Raw genomic sequence first — 15127 nt, 5'->3', positions numbered from 1 at the left:
TCTGAGTTTGTGGGAGTCGCGGTGGCTTACTGGTGGAGCATTCACCTCTGGTGCATAGCGTCTCTGGTTCAATCCCGGCTCGTGTTAAGTGAATTTTGTGGTGGACAAACACCGTATGTGTGGGTTTCGTCGGAGTTCTCCGGTTTCCTCCAACTTTCTTCATTCCAGCATTTCATTATTTTCTCACCATTACCGTTTACTTTAGCATAGCCTGCATAAACATGGGACGTAAAACTCAAAAGAGCTCATTTAATTTCTTTAAAGTTTGTGAGCAACACAAATTCCTAATACTTAATAAATGACGCTCCGATGCGTTCCATGCCTGTCTAGCCACTGCCTTTATTTGAAAATAAATATTTATGATGCTGAGTATGAACATGCTTTGGTGTTTATTACTAAGACAAGGGACATATTCAGTGTGAATAAGATTGTAATTACTTTCATAAATCCAACAAGTATTTATTCCATGTCCAGAACAATATAATTTAGTTACATTCATAGTATTATGAAAGAAGAATCTGATCCTTTCATAAGGTAAGAATTATCTATGCTGAATACGAATATACGGAACCCATATGTTTACCACGGAAATCTGAACGGAACATACGTTACCCGTATCTAGATACGTTTTGCCCTTTCCCCGTTTAGATGTTACCTCTTCCCGCTGCCTGACATCTAGCAGTCTTCCGTATATTGCATATGTATACGTATGTTACACAAATCAGTTATATACTATATACGTTCATCTGTGTGTGAGATCCTGATCTTCTATATACCTAGGTACAGTTCTTTCTTTCGCACGGAGAGAACGGAACACTTATACGAAAAGTATGTATAAAACATACACTTTCAATTATGCGTTTGCGCAGGATATTGCATAGGGCTGTATGTTAAGTCGAAAAAGTGCAGGATCTACGCTTGTTATTTGTTTTTAACGTACACAACATACGTTTTTTTCTCACGTGTGCATTACAAATTATCACACATATATACAAGAACACAAAACACGTGTACGAAACAAAAGATAAGATAAAAGAAAGAAAAACTTCTTGACGAATGTTTGATAGAAAGTATTACACGTGTGTTATGATTATTTCGCGAGGATATTCTGGTGTGCGTACTTACCGCGGATACAAATCCGAGCAGCGGTTCGGATGCTACATTAAAACAGTAGCTCCTGTCTCGTGTGGTCACAGTGCTGAAAAGAGAGATTACATTCCAATGAACCAAATCGAGCGACCAACGAGAATATATAGTTTATGTACTACGTAAAAATATGTTAGTATGAGTTACGAAGCGGTCGAGGACTGAAGTAAAACTCCCAACTTGTTTGTATTGTAATGAGATTTGATTTGATTTCATTTTCAGTTTAGTGCCCCTTTCAGAAGCGAGGCTACATGAGACGTGGACCTACAGCTTAACGTGGGATCCGAAGCACATGAACTTCCGCCGGTATTCGAACCCGGGTCTCCCACGACAAAGGCGCGTATGCTAACCGCTTAGTCTCGAAGCAGCTCTGTTACAAAATTGATTTTGATAAATAGTGTGACTAAGAATCTCGGGTTTTCAAACTAAAAAACTGGGACACTTATGATAATCTACAGTATCCCGTTCTCGTACAGTAGTACCTGTATGTTAAAGTATCAAGATGATCTGTTCACTTGCCAACTACACTGTATTCAAGCCAGAGTCGTGGTTTTGGAGCTATTGTTAATTGTCTGTCATATATACCATAAAGGGGTAAAACTATGTATGTACACGAGACACGAGTTGCAGCTGTGTCGTCTCCAAAAAAAAAAAAAAAAAATCTCTTTCTTTGGAAAGCCTCTCTCACTTGTCTCGTGCACAGCCGTACGTAAAACAGAAAAAAAAATTCAACTCAATTTTAGCGTAGTAGAATATCGAACGATAGTTATGTGATCCAATAATAGCATTTTTTAAATATCTAGACTACAATTATAAATTGTATATTTAAAAAAACGTAAATGCAGGACCCGAATGGCTATGTGATCATCCAAATATTCGTCGTATACCTACTTATCCATTTTTTTTTTAAATTCTGAAATATTAAAATCAGTGGTCGAAGTGAGACGGTATGCGGTGGTATGCCATACCGCCTCTGATTTTTCAGTGATCAAGGCATACCGTCACTGGAGAGTAGATGCTAAATACCTTTAATAAATCCATTTTTATAGATATTGACGAATAGCTTTGCACGTAAGAAGATTTTATCTCTTATGTAGAAATAATTTCTAAGTTGACAACACCGACATTTTTGTTATCTTTTTCCTAATTTTTGTTTTTAAAATGAGGTTTCTTCAAACAAGTTCATCTAGTTTATATTTTGATGTGCCATATTGAATTGTTTCTTTCTTATGTATGTGTGTCTTCTTGCCGCAATTCATATATATGTGTTTTGAGCATGGACAAATTTAGGGGTTTACTGCTATGGGGACGGATCTTTCAGGCGTTTGGAATACCACTCAATCGAGTGGGGAATCCGGGAGTTTTCCCAAGGAAATTGTTGATATAAAAACTTATTTTTGAACATTTTAGTGTATAATTCTCTATAATACGACATGCGAAAGGGGATTTTTTTTTTCAGAGTTGTTGCCAAGGGATAAAAGTATCTCTATGCTTCCCATGTAACTATAGAGAAGCTCTCCAATGGTTTTCATCACTATATAAATAGAAATGCAATCTTTTAGGCAACATACCCTCACTGCTTTTCAACATTTAGATAGCCGGTATGTCGAGTCAAAATCGTAACAAAATATACCGCCTCTGCTTTTTCTCCACTTCGAACACTGATTAAAATTAATTACATAACCAAGAGTTACAAAATGTGAGTGACAGAGATTAGATTATTCTTATTAGTTTTCTGTTTCAGACCTGTTGATTCAAAACAACAGTGGAAAAAAAGAAGTAGTTCTGTAAATAATGAAGATTTACTACCGTTAAACTAACGCCATACTCAAAACTGCCGTTAACAGTTTTAATTTTTATAAAATGGATTTATTACGTCCTGATAGAATAGATTATCTGAAACTCATAATAGTGTTTCCTTGCGGAGAATGAAATGTAAGCAAAATTTTATAGCAAAACTAAATTAGGGTTGTATCTTGATATATAATGCTTTTCCTCTTGTAAGCTAGTGTGATTTTAGGCACCCTGTAAAACACATTTATATGATAATATATATAAATTTCAGGGACTTGTTGAGATGATTAGACAACCAAACTGACACTTGTAATATGTTGGTTTGCATATCTTATTCTTGATGGTAACCAAAGGAATGACAGTTAAAAAGAAATTAAGATAACGAGAACCAGACTGAAAATAGGAGTCATAAATAGTCATTGTAATGAAGGAACTTTTTAAAATATATAATCCACTTCAAGAAATCAACGGTGGAGCTCGAATAAAATCACAGAAAGACAAAAAGCATTTTAATAAAAGCCAGTTTTTTATCGAAAAAAAATCATCCCAAAATGTTGCCTTTCTTGCACAAAAAGAGCACTATAATTGGATATGACATCTGTTGTGTTCTATTTAAGTAAACAACACAAGTTTTGCCGTAGCCAAGTGTCCTCTAATGAATATATATTTGTTGCACTCTCACTGCATTTGCTTAATATCAATTTAACTAAGTAACTAACTCTATGGCCTATGGAACCCGAAGGTTCATGCCACGTTCACAAAAGCTTTCCATTGACTTCTCTTCTTAGGCAACCAGATCCAGTTCCCGGCGGGAGCTCATAGTTCGGATTCCACGTTAATCAGTAGGTCCACGTCTCATATAGCCTCGTTGCTCAAAGGGACGATAAACTAAAAAAATCAACTCAACTCAATCTATTTTGTATTCCTATTTCTTTTAGATTCATCTTAATATTGTCCTCCCAACTGCGCCTAAGTCTTTCTAATGGTCTTTTTCGAATTGGATTTCTGGTTAAAACTTCGGAAACGTTGTTATCTTCTTCCATTCTGACTGTATGACCTGCCTACCTGAGCCTCCTAGACTTGATGACCTTAACAATGTTTCGTAAACGGAATATATTTTGCAGCTGTTCGTTATCAAGTTTCCGCCATTTCCCATTCCCGTTCCTCTTGGGTCCGAATATTCGTCTCAGCCTACGTTCATTCCTCAGAGTAAGCGACAATGTTTCGCAACCATACAGAACAACAGGCATGATTATCGTTTTATACCTATATTTTAAGCTTCAAATTCCTCGACAGAATTCGCGACGACAAAACATTTTGAACTGAATAATAACAAGAATTTCCTGCTTTTAGTCGACATTTTGTTTCTTCGTGAATATTCTTAATGCCATCTTGGAAAACATATTGTTTCATAGACTTTTTATTCGTCGCACTCAATGAATCATCCGAACAAATTCGCTCATTCAATTAAAAAGTACTTTATACAATAATCCCTATCTCCAATTCTGGGCGTTTGCCACCTTCCAACAACAGTTTATTTCGTACAGATAAATTTTATCCGTTTATTGTTGATTGTGCTTGATGCTTTTAATATCTGTAGTCATTTTATACTTCCACTTTCCATCTGCATCCAGTTCTCAAACATCCAATACCATTCCTCTAAATTATTTAGCCATGTTTTATGTGCATTAAAATTGAAAATAAAATCTTATCACAACGATTGGATTGGTTTATGCATGGAAAGCTGTAAAATCTTAAATTTAAAAGCATGAAATCTGTGAACTATTCTCACTATATGCTTTGTATTTTGAACGGCTAAAAAAGCCTTGTGCTAGACGAGATACATACAATTCTTTATTTTATCTTCTTGGTTTGTTTTCAGTAAAATTGTAATGTGTAATCACAGAAAATGGGTTATAATTTGAGTATGTTTAAATATACGTGATTATAATATGAAATTTACTATTCTATCATTTAAATCATGGTATTTTTAAAGCTTTTTATTTAAACAATTGACGAGTACAAGAAAAAAGAAGAGAATAGGTTTACTGCGAATTTAAACTAATGTATGTGCAATGCCTGAATGTTCTGCCTGAAGATAGTTTCTAGTCCACTTGCCCTAACATATCTAGGCAGAGCCACGAAATGAGTGGTGCAGGGATAGGTTGGCCAGTTCTTTCCTTGTGTTTCACGAAGTGTTTCATAAACTGGACGTTTAAAACTGCGTAGACAGATAGGTCCAGAATTAGGATTATATGTATCACGTATACAAAAGATACTTATCTTTGTACAGTCCGCAGGAAAAAAAACTTGCAACATGATCATGTAAGTTTATTGTGAAACGACGAAGTCTTTGCTTTAAAATAAGTGTGCGTGGGAGGACGCCGAGGTTTCCTTAGCGTGATTCGTGCCATTTAGACGTTATGTTGATTCCCTGCGCTGTTAGGTGTAGTTTCACAATAAACTTACATGTTCATGTTGCAAATTTTTTACTGCGGATTGTACTTATATTTCTGTACTTATACTTACTTATATTTTTGTACTTATACTTATACCTATATATTGTACTTATACTTATAATCCGAATTTAAACTACTTATTGTAAGATTTGTCTAAATAAGTATAAAAATTCTTCATATGTAACTTAAATATCTATACAGTTACCATTATTTTGAAACCTATCTGTATGTTCGAATTGATTTTTAAAATAAAAAACTTGATGATGTTTATTATATATATATATATATATATATATATATATATATATATATATATATATATATATATATATATATATATATATATATATATATATATATATATATATATATATATATATATATATAGGCTGGTAAATGAAAGAGCAATGTTCTCTGTGCGAGGTTCCTACTTCGAATTGAGGTCATGTGATTTTGTGGTCAGCCTAATCGTTGTTCGTGGGTTTTCCCATTTTCTTTCACATTGTCATTCCACTATTTTTCACAGTCATTCACGTATATTGATCATCCGTATCATTTAAGATACAGCTCATAATCACGGGACGTAAAACTGGAAGATCTCATTACATCCCAAATAAAAACTCGTATTTTTTTTCGATAGTGGATCTTTCCATTCCACGAATAATGTATGTATAGAAGATTGTATTTATTTGTTGTACTTTAGCGCCCCTCTTTCATAAGATGACATCTGAACCACTGTAAAACGTTGAATACTCTTCTATCGGGAATGGAACCCAGAACCACGTACACGAAAAGAATGTGTCCTAGCCAGTAGATTAGCGAGAAGATAGAGAAGACAATATTGTAATGAGTAAGCGAATGATTGATGCACAAGCAATTAGCTCTTTGAGCGGAAAAGATTTTAATTTTCATTGATTTTGAGAGATCGATACTAGCATTTGTCTTGTAAAACCAGTTTTAATCGTAAGTTACGCGGGATTATCTAACATTCAGGGGTTAGTTTTGAGAAATCAAAAAAAAAATCAGAACATTTCTCTTACAATATCAAAAAAAAAAAAACGAAATGTGTCCACAGATTTTATAAAACATCAGTCTTATCCATTTCTCTCTCTCACACCACGCACACACATGAATTCGGTCTGTTTTAAGATTCAGGACCTTTTTCCCCCCTTTTTTTTTTGTTCCATTGCTTGGTTCAACTTACATTTTCAGTTTTACTTATTAACTTTTAATTGATTAAAAGAAAATACTTATTTTGGAGTATTATATGGCACCATTAGGAAAAGACGAATATAATCTGCTAATTAGGACGGTATTTTTTACATGAAAATTACTTAAATAAATAAGCAATCTGTTCCAGCAGGTTAAAAAATTGTCAACGAATGATATACTTTTTAATTCCGTAAAAAATTGTTTTCTTTTTCAAAAACTACGCATAAGAATTTATTTTGAAGCATGTAATTCTGTTTAACTCGATGTTATCTATGGAATGACACATGTCTCTTCAATGATGATGTAGCTAAACAAAATTAAAAGTTTTATGATTAATCGTAATTTCCTTCTATATCTCATTAACTACGCCATTGTACTATCCCCTTGCTAGTATCGTAATGTAAATCTTATGTCTGATGAAGATATTGCTGTAGTATCGAAGTGTTACATATACATACATATCTTTCTCGTTTTCGTATTTGATAATTGAGGAGTGTATTTCCAAAACATGCTAAATCCGTTTGCTAGAATTCTTCAGAAAGGGTTTAGAAAAAAAAAACTATATTCTTTTTCATTGAAACACTATCGCAAGCGATATTTCAAACAGACTTTATCACAGAATATAGTATGTTTTAACAAAAATAATTACAAAATTTAATGTAAGAGGTTGCATGGTATACTCTTCCATATTCAATTCAAAATCGGACATTTTTGGATTTAACATGTTTTGGAAATATCCTCTAGATTTATGCGTAGTACTGGCACCAATAACATGGTTCAGTAATCTAGCGCTCTTGAAAGCAGCATAAGGTGGTGGGGAATGGTGTATACTGATCTGTCATGATGCTCTGTGCACCCATCAACTGCACCATATTTAAGTCCCGGTCGTGATTTTGGAATTCACGTTAATAGTCGATCAAATGTTGCATAAGGGCGTAAAATTATACATGTACACGAGACAAGAGTTGCAGCTGGCTCGTCTCAATAAAAGAGCTCGTCTCGTGCATAGCGCTACGGTACGTAAAATAAAAACTCATCTAGTATCTAACGATGGTTATATGATCCATTGATAGCAGCATTTTTTTCTAGACTACAATTGTAAATTATATATATATATATATTAATGTAAACACAGGACTCGATTGGCTATAAAATCATCGAAATATTTTTCTTTCGAGAAACCATGATTTCGCTGTCCTGTTCACTCAATGTACGAAACCCTGGTGGTGCGGTGATGAGAAATTCCCCCTTCTAAACTAAAAACTTACTGCGTGATGTTTTAAGTTATGTTATTGTCAAAAAGCTAATTAACATATACGTATTTCATATGTAGCTTTAATTAATTTGTGAACTATTGGTTAACGGTATCCCTTGTTCAAATATATGAACTCTCCATTTCTAAACATTCCAGTGTGAGGAAATGTTTCTTTGTATATACTTCTATTCTCCACCTCCACCCCCTCACTTTAATTGTTATGATTTCACACTCTGTGTGTTCGCTCTTTCGTTCAATGCGTAGTTTTGGGTTGATTTTCCGGTGATTTGAAAAACAGAAAATAGATTCATCCCTTGGTCATTCAGATTTTTCTCTTAACAGGTATCAGAAGCAATGGACAAAATTTGGAGGAGCCATTTCAGTTTGTAAGTCGGGCTCTCCACGGACAGAGATGTAGCAACACTAGTCAGGAGCTACTGTTTCGGGACTCACTGCTAGTTGGCAGATCGCCATTTTGTTGAATTTACTGTGTTTTTATAGTATAGGCCTAATTTACATTGTACAGATATTCCACACAGTCAGATTGGCTAATGTACTTGATTAAAAAGTACAATATTATGATAGTCCTCTTTACTTCTTAATGTAAATGTCGATATTAGTCAATACAGTTTAAGGTCCAATTAAATATTGACTTGTGTGATCGCAAGGAAATGTTTTCGATCAATTTGCGACAAACGGCATTAAATATCATTTGCGATATGACTAACCCGGTATATACGTAAAGTGAAGTCGCAAACCAAGAGGAAGGAAAGAAAAACAGCGCGTAGCACTGCGATCGCAAAGTTGCTAAGACATGATATTTAAATTTTCCTCTTAGTCAGCAACATCAGACCAAGTTTCCTCCTTTTATTTGTTAAAACCAGGAATGAGCCTAAGTGAATAAATAAGTTAGGAGATAGAACAACAGAGAATGAAGAACAACAGAGAATGAAATACATAGAAACTACTTACTGTATTTGAAAGGAAAATTGATACACAACAAGGATTTTCAAGATAAAATTAATTCAAAAAAGAAGTACTTAGGATGCCATTTTGTAAATAGGCTGACCATTCACCAAAAATACCTAATTATCTAAATTATTGCTGCAACGTATTTCCTTTATATATTTTTTTCTTTCCTTCTATATTCATTCAACAAGAAACAAAACAACTCTTGTTAAGGAGACATTACGCAAGGGTGGATACAGTAATTAGCTTCCCAACGTAGATTATTAACGGCTACTGTCGCATTGAGGTGTTAAAATTAACTCTTATAAATTGAACGTTCGTAGAGGAGAGAAAGTTTCTTATCGTACGTTACATGGGAGATTTTATTTGCAGGATTCACTGGAAGTTAGCACAGCCTAACAAACAAGCGTTAACAAAAATCAACTGTTTTTTTTTTTCGATGTCAAATATTATTATCAATACGAAATAAGTTTAGTCAAACAGAAGCTTATCTCCTATCGTGTCTTTCGAGTATGTCTTATGAAATACTACTGTAAAGAAAAAAAAAAACTAACGTAATTCAAATGCTTGTTCTTAGTCAACAGGTTGGGCTTCCATGCTCTAGAATCCTCATTGTTTATGCATAGCAGCTAGGACCTCGTGATTCTCAAATTAGCAAGTGCCGCCATTTTCACCTGAAAGGAGGTAATAAGATGGCGTCAAGTCACGTGCCACTAAGATGAAAGGAAAACGATGCAGTCTGAAGAGTATAGTGTCTACCAGCAGTGAGGTGAGGACAAGAGTCGTGTGCGCATGGTCGCCAAGGAGGTGTGCTTCGGTCATCGTCTACCACTTGAACAACCATAAGAAGTCTACGTAATGAATATGTACACAGTTCGAGCTATCAAGAGAGCTATCCGTCGACAGTATTGTTACTAAACTGTCATGGAGTTGCTCTCTTTATGGACGAACTAAGATACGTCGTGTGAAGAGGACGGCATCTTCCTAACCTAACGTCTGGAGGAATTTTGCAGCAAGTATTTTAACTTCCGAGTGTCTCTCTACAGAAGGAACCTGCAACACTGCGACATTGAGTTTCTTTAGCCATACATTGTGAGGTTTGTTCTTTGATATGCATATTTGTATCTTGTTTCTTTGTTTCTTGCTTCAAATGTTCCAGTGCGTGTAAATATTAGAAGCTTTAAGTATCAGACTATTAAGAAACTTGCTTTAAAATCTTCTCGTTAAAATACAAACATATTAAATTAGAAATCATTGATTTCATGCTGTAGCGATGGTTTGACATCCCTAAAGAAAGTTCATATGTAAAACTGCATTTTAAGTTAATTTGGTACATTTCATTGTATGATTAAAATTCATTTTCGTATTACTAGAACGTTTAATAAGACAATAAGAAAGTAAGTTTATTACTTATCAATTATATCTATGATTATGAAATAAGTTTCACTTATGATTATGAGTATTTGCCTAGGCTACTGATTTCATCTAATAAAATCGGAGATAGATTAATTGCGATTATACTCGTAGTAACCTAACATAGTACAATATCCATTTGTGTTCGGTCATGTCAGTGAAGTAATCCTCAGATGTACTACCGCAAATTTTTAGTACTCTGAAAGTAATATTGTGTTTAAATTTTATAGGATATTTGTTATTTTAGCTGCTTAAAAAAACAAAGTAATGAAAAAACAAAGCCAATATTTGAGTATTATAGTGGTTTGATACTAAAACAATATTGCAAAACAAATATTTGAGATTTTGTTTTTCTGCATTTTACGAAATTTGACCGCCCGCGCCTTTCTAAGGTGTAATAATGCAAGTCGTTCTCCGCCTTTGAAGGAACAATATATTAACAACAACAAGTGTTTACAGTGAACTTAATTTATTTGTATTTAATACCTGTGTCTGCAGTGAGTCTGTGTAGGACGAGAGTACAGATAAAGTGGGATTTGAACCAGTTTGTGCGTTCATAGTCCCCTACCGGGAATCGAACCCGGAATCATTCGTAAACACTACACCAGCAAAGAGAACTATATTTATAATGAAATAAAAATAAATATGCTCTTTACAGGTAGTTTATTAGCTTATGATGTGCTGTTAGCAAATCGTTACGTGAGCAAGTTTTTATTTATAAATTGAATTTTAAGTTAACACTTTAACCGAAACATGAGTTTTAGAAACGTTAAGAGAAACACAAGGTCTCAGAGACCCATAAGTCAGTTTTGTATTATATTTACTTTGAAATGTATTTAAGGTCTTTTATAATAGAAGGGCCAAATAAATTTAAACCTTCACGAGCAACCAGGGTTGCCAATCTACTCACCATGATGAAGCGTTCACCATTATCCGGACTCATTACTACGTGGATCATTTTTATCCCGATGATGCGGAATATATGTTTTTTCAACAATAACTGTTAGAGTAGTATTGTGAAAATAATTAAATACAAAAAGAACTAAAGTTAGTTATTAGCTTGTATCTTTACTCGATTGACAAAATTTAAATCACAAAATTAGAAAGCATCCCATAATTGGATCGATAAAAGAAATCTCTATATATCAGCCCAACTGGTGTTTCTTATAATCATATATAACTACTGTACTTTTTATGTTTGTTTTGGGACTACAAAATACAAAATACACTTAGAAATACGAGTAATAGTAACTATAGAAGGTCTGAATTTGATCTCAGTTGCTTACACTAAGCTCTATAAGAAGTAGAATACGTTATCACGAAATTTAAAAAAGGGAAATAATTTAACATAACAGATTGTTTTTCATATTAATAGTTTTAAATGACACATATATGCAGGGGCGGATCCAGGACCGACTTCTGGGGGGGGGGGCGGTGGGTTGTCATACTGCTACTTTTAAAGGCTCCAAACTTTGGGATGAGTTTTATTTATATATATATAAAATAAGAAAGCTTCCTCTTCTGGGAGGGCAATTGCCCCCCCCCCCGCTGGATCCGCCCCTGCATATATGTGTGAATTCGTAAATTATATTAATGAGGAAGTACATATCGCTTGTACTCCAGTTTCAAGATAATATTCACGTTAGTACCCTGGCTCTTCACAACCAGTATCAAATAGACGAAATGTTGTACCGCATTACTGCATTTGTAAGGAAAAAGTTGTGTGTTTTAATGTCATTCAGTTATTAAGAATTCAGTGAAGTTCATCAGCACTTACATACAGTATAATGAAACTTTCCAAAACACGATTTTTTAATTATACCTAGATATCAATTATTTTGCTATTTTTTTATTTCTAAAAATGAGTTGCCTATTTTCCTACGTTAATGAATATTTACTGTATTTGAATGTAGACTAGTTATTTTATGCATACTTTCCTGTTGTTTACTACAATATGACATAATGTTCTGATATAACGTATAAGTATCATTAATGTATTCGAAATGAATAGATTAATTGCAAAATCAGTGCAAACAAATTTTATTTAACAAACTTATTGGTATAAAAATTGATTTAAGTTATTACTTCTATGTACTATGTATCTTTATGTACCGAAACAAATATACTACACATGTAACATCTCAACTATTGCATAAGAGTTAACATAAGTATGAAAAACTTCTTGAAATTCCAATGTCTCTAGAAATTCTCTGAAGTGAGTGTAGTTTTGAAATTATCAATCGCAACAATTAGATTTATATTGAAGTAATAATATGTTTTGGTTCATTTATTATGGCAAGAAGGAAGAAATTTCGAAGCACTTAGTAACATCAGTGATGAATTTTGCTGTTTGTATCACTCTGTTCAGAGTTCTTTAATTAATCCGTTACAGCAATATCTTCTATATGTGAATTTAAAGGTAACTTTAATTTCTTCAATATTAATACAAAACTGAAATGATTTACTTAGAAAGTTATAATAACATTTCGTAGTTTTACCAATGCAATGTTCATGATGTACAGGGTGACCCAATAAAACCTCCAACACCTTAAAAGGTAATAAAAGAAAAAAATATTGCAGAAACTTGTTTATTCAAAAATACAAAATAGTTTGTAATTACTTTGTTCTTATTTGAATTATTTTGTTCTTTTATATGTTGAAATGACACAACAATTGACAATGCAATCATTGTCAGTAATATCAAATAAAACCTCCAAGTTCTTGATTGGCTGTAATGTTGTCAGTGAAAGGGCGAGGGGTGGGGTTCGTCGCTCCCGCTCACTACTCTCCTATCGTTCTCAATCTTCATTATGGTTTGGTTAGGAGCTAATGACGCGTACGCAATTAAAATATTTTTCGAAAGCAGTGTTTCTGTGATTACAGTGCAATGAGTTTGTTGTTTGAAGTTTGCTATTCCGCGTAATAAAAACATTCCTTATTGCAAGATTATGTTGTAGCGTGTCGAGAATTTCCCAACAACGGGCACAACGTAGAAAAATATAATGTCACAGACTTAAAATTCCTCGTACGCCACAGAATATTGAAGTTGTGAGTTAGTCTGTTTTGCAGTCCCCAAAACGTTCTGCAAGGACCTGCAGTAATTATAAATTGTTTTAAAAATCATTTTATATTTTTGAATCTATTTAAACTTCCTATCTGCAATACCTTTTGTTTCAATAGCATTTAGAATGAGGAAGGCTTTTATTGAGACACTCTGTACCTTTAGATTATTTTACTTTGCATAAAATTGAAAATGTTTTAAATCTGTATGATCTTATCTTTAAGCATGATATATCTAATATAAACAGCTCTTGTGAAACCTCAATATTACTTTAGATAATAAAGGTGTAAATGTCCCTCCTCCGATACAAGCTATTCTCAAGCACTAACTAATTCCAGTAATATTAGTTGGTAATATATAAAAATCCTACTGTCTTTGCTTGTATCTTGTGCCATAGTTTCTTAAGAAAATTTAGCAGTAAATTCAACAGACAGTAATAATATCTGAAAGATCAAACTGTGCTGCTCTACCTTTCAAGTACTTGCACAAATGCTTTAATAAATAATGTTGTTAATTAGTTCTCTGTTTATAAGTTTAAAGGTATTTATTAAGGTGCAACTAAATTATGAATCTATACGTAAAATTGTAAAGCATACTCCATTGAACGCAACCATTTTCATCTCCTGAGTTAACACTTCTTTGAAACAGCATCGGGAAGAAAAAGGAAAATAAAAAAAACGTGGTTGATATATATATATATATATATATATATATATATATATATATATATATATATATATAACGATTTGTCTGAGACATTGAAGCGTTGAAGAGAATGATCAAATACGAGGTTTCAGTTAAATAATTATGGATAATTTTGCTGTTTTTCTGATTGAGACTATGGTGTTAAGCAAAGAAAGTATGATGAAAGAGTAATAAGCTACGCTTCGGGGATGTGCTTCCCCGTCTCTTGTTACAATCCTCCGATGTTAAATATAATCTAGAAACTGCAATATGTTTAGTAACTTTCGTTGCTGATAAATGTAGGGAGGATATTTCGTAAATCAATATAGGAGTGCTGAACATTGAAAGTTTTTAGAAATTCTAAACTAAGGCATACGATATTAGTCAAGTTAAATGTTCAGAAAGTTCTTAGTCTTCAAAATAATGCTGAATTTCATCGTGAAACGATAATATGTTAACTTGCACCTGAAATAAAATATTATATTAAGAAAATGCAAAAGAAAATGGTAGTCAATTGCGTCGGGTGTTTGATGTATGAATAAATATTTTTATAAGGTATGCGAGAATAATTATTATATGTATACGTGAAACGAGGTTCGTTAATGCTATTCGAAGTTGATACTATTGAAACTGAAATTGTATATGTTGGCAATGTTAAGTGTATGCGCACGGATACTTGCATTTATGGAGGACTAAAAATTAAATATTCCAAAAGCTATTGCTGTAAGACCAAAATAAGTAATAGTACTAAAGAAACTACTCACTCCTATTGGTAACACATATTCTGGCATATCCATCTCTTTTCTACTACTACTACTACTACTACAATACTACCTTTGATTACAATACTAACGCCACTGATTACCTTGATGAACCACTTCCTATATAACTAATGGATTTTTCTTTCATAATGCAACGAAAGAGATTCTGCGACACTACCGGCTAGATTTGTAATTAACTGCACCGTCTGCTACTGGCAGTAGCTAAGTGTATCATTGGCTAATTCTATCAGACTCACGCGCTCTGAGTGATTTGATTCGTTTTTGCTTTTAGAAGTTCGTGGTATCCAACTTCATTGAGTGGTGGCGCCACAGTTTCAGCGGGAAGTAATTTTCACCCTCGCATAATTTTCGC

General features: G+C 33.5%; 1 long non-coding RNA gene across 1 annotated transcript in view; it reads left to right on the top strand.

Annotated features, from left to right (window-relative positions):
- Nucleotides 1-15127, top strand: part of LOC145669155 (uncharacterized) — a 99554-nt gene that overhangs the window by 72622 nt on the left and 11805 nt on the right. The gene's annotated exons all lie outside the window — the stretch shown is intronic.

The sequence above is a fragment of the Thermobia domestica genome, chromosome 13 (genome assembly GCF_964235325.1).
Source record: "Thermobia domestica chromosome 13, izTheDome1.hap1.1, whole genome shotgun sequence".
In the NCBI taxonomy this organism is placed as follows: Eukaryota; Metazoa; Arthropoda; class Insecta; order Zygentoma; family Lepismatidae; genus Thermobia; species Thermobia domestica.
This window is presented reverse-complemented; position numbering and strand designations above follow the sequence as displayed.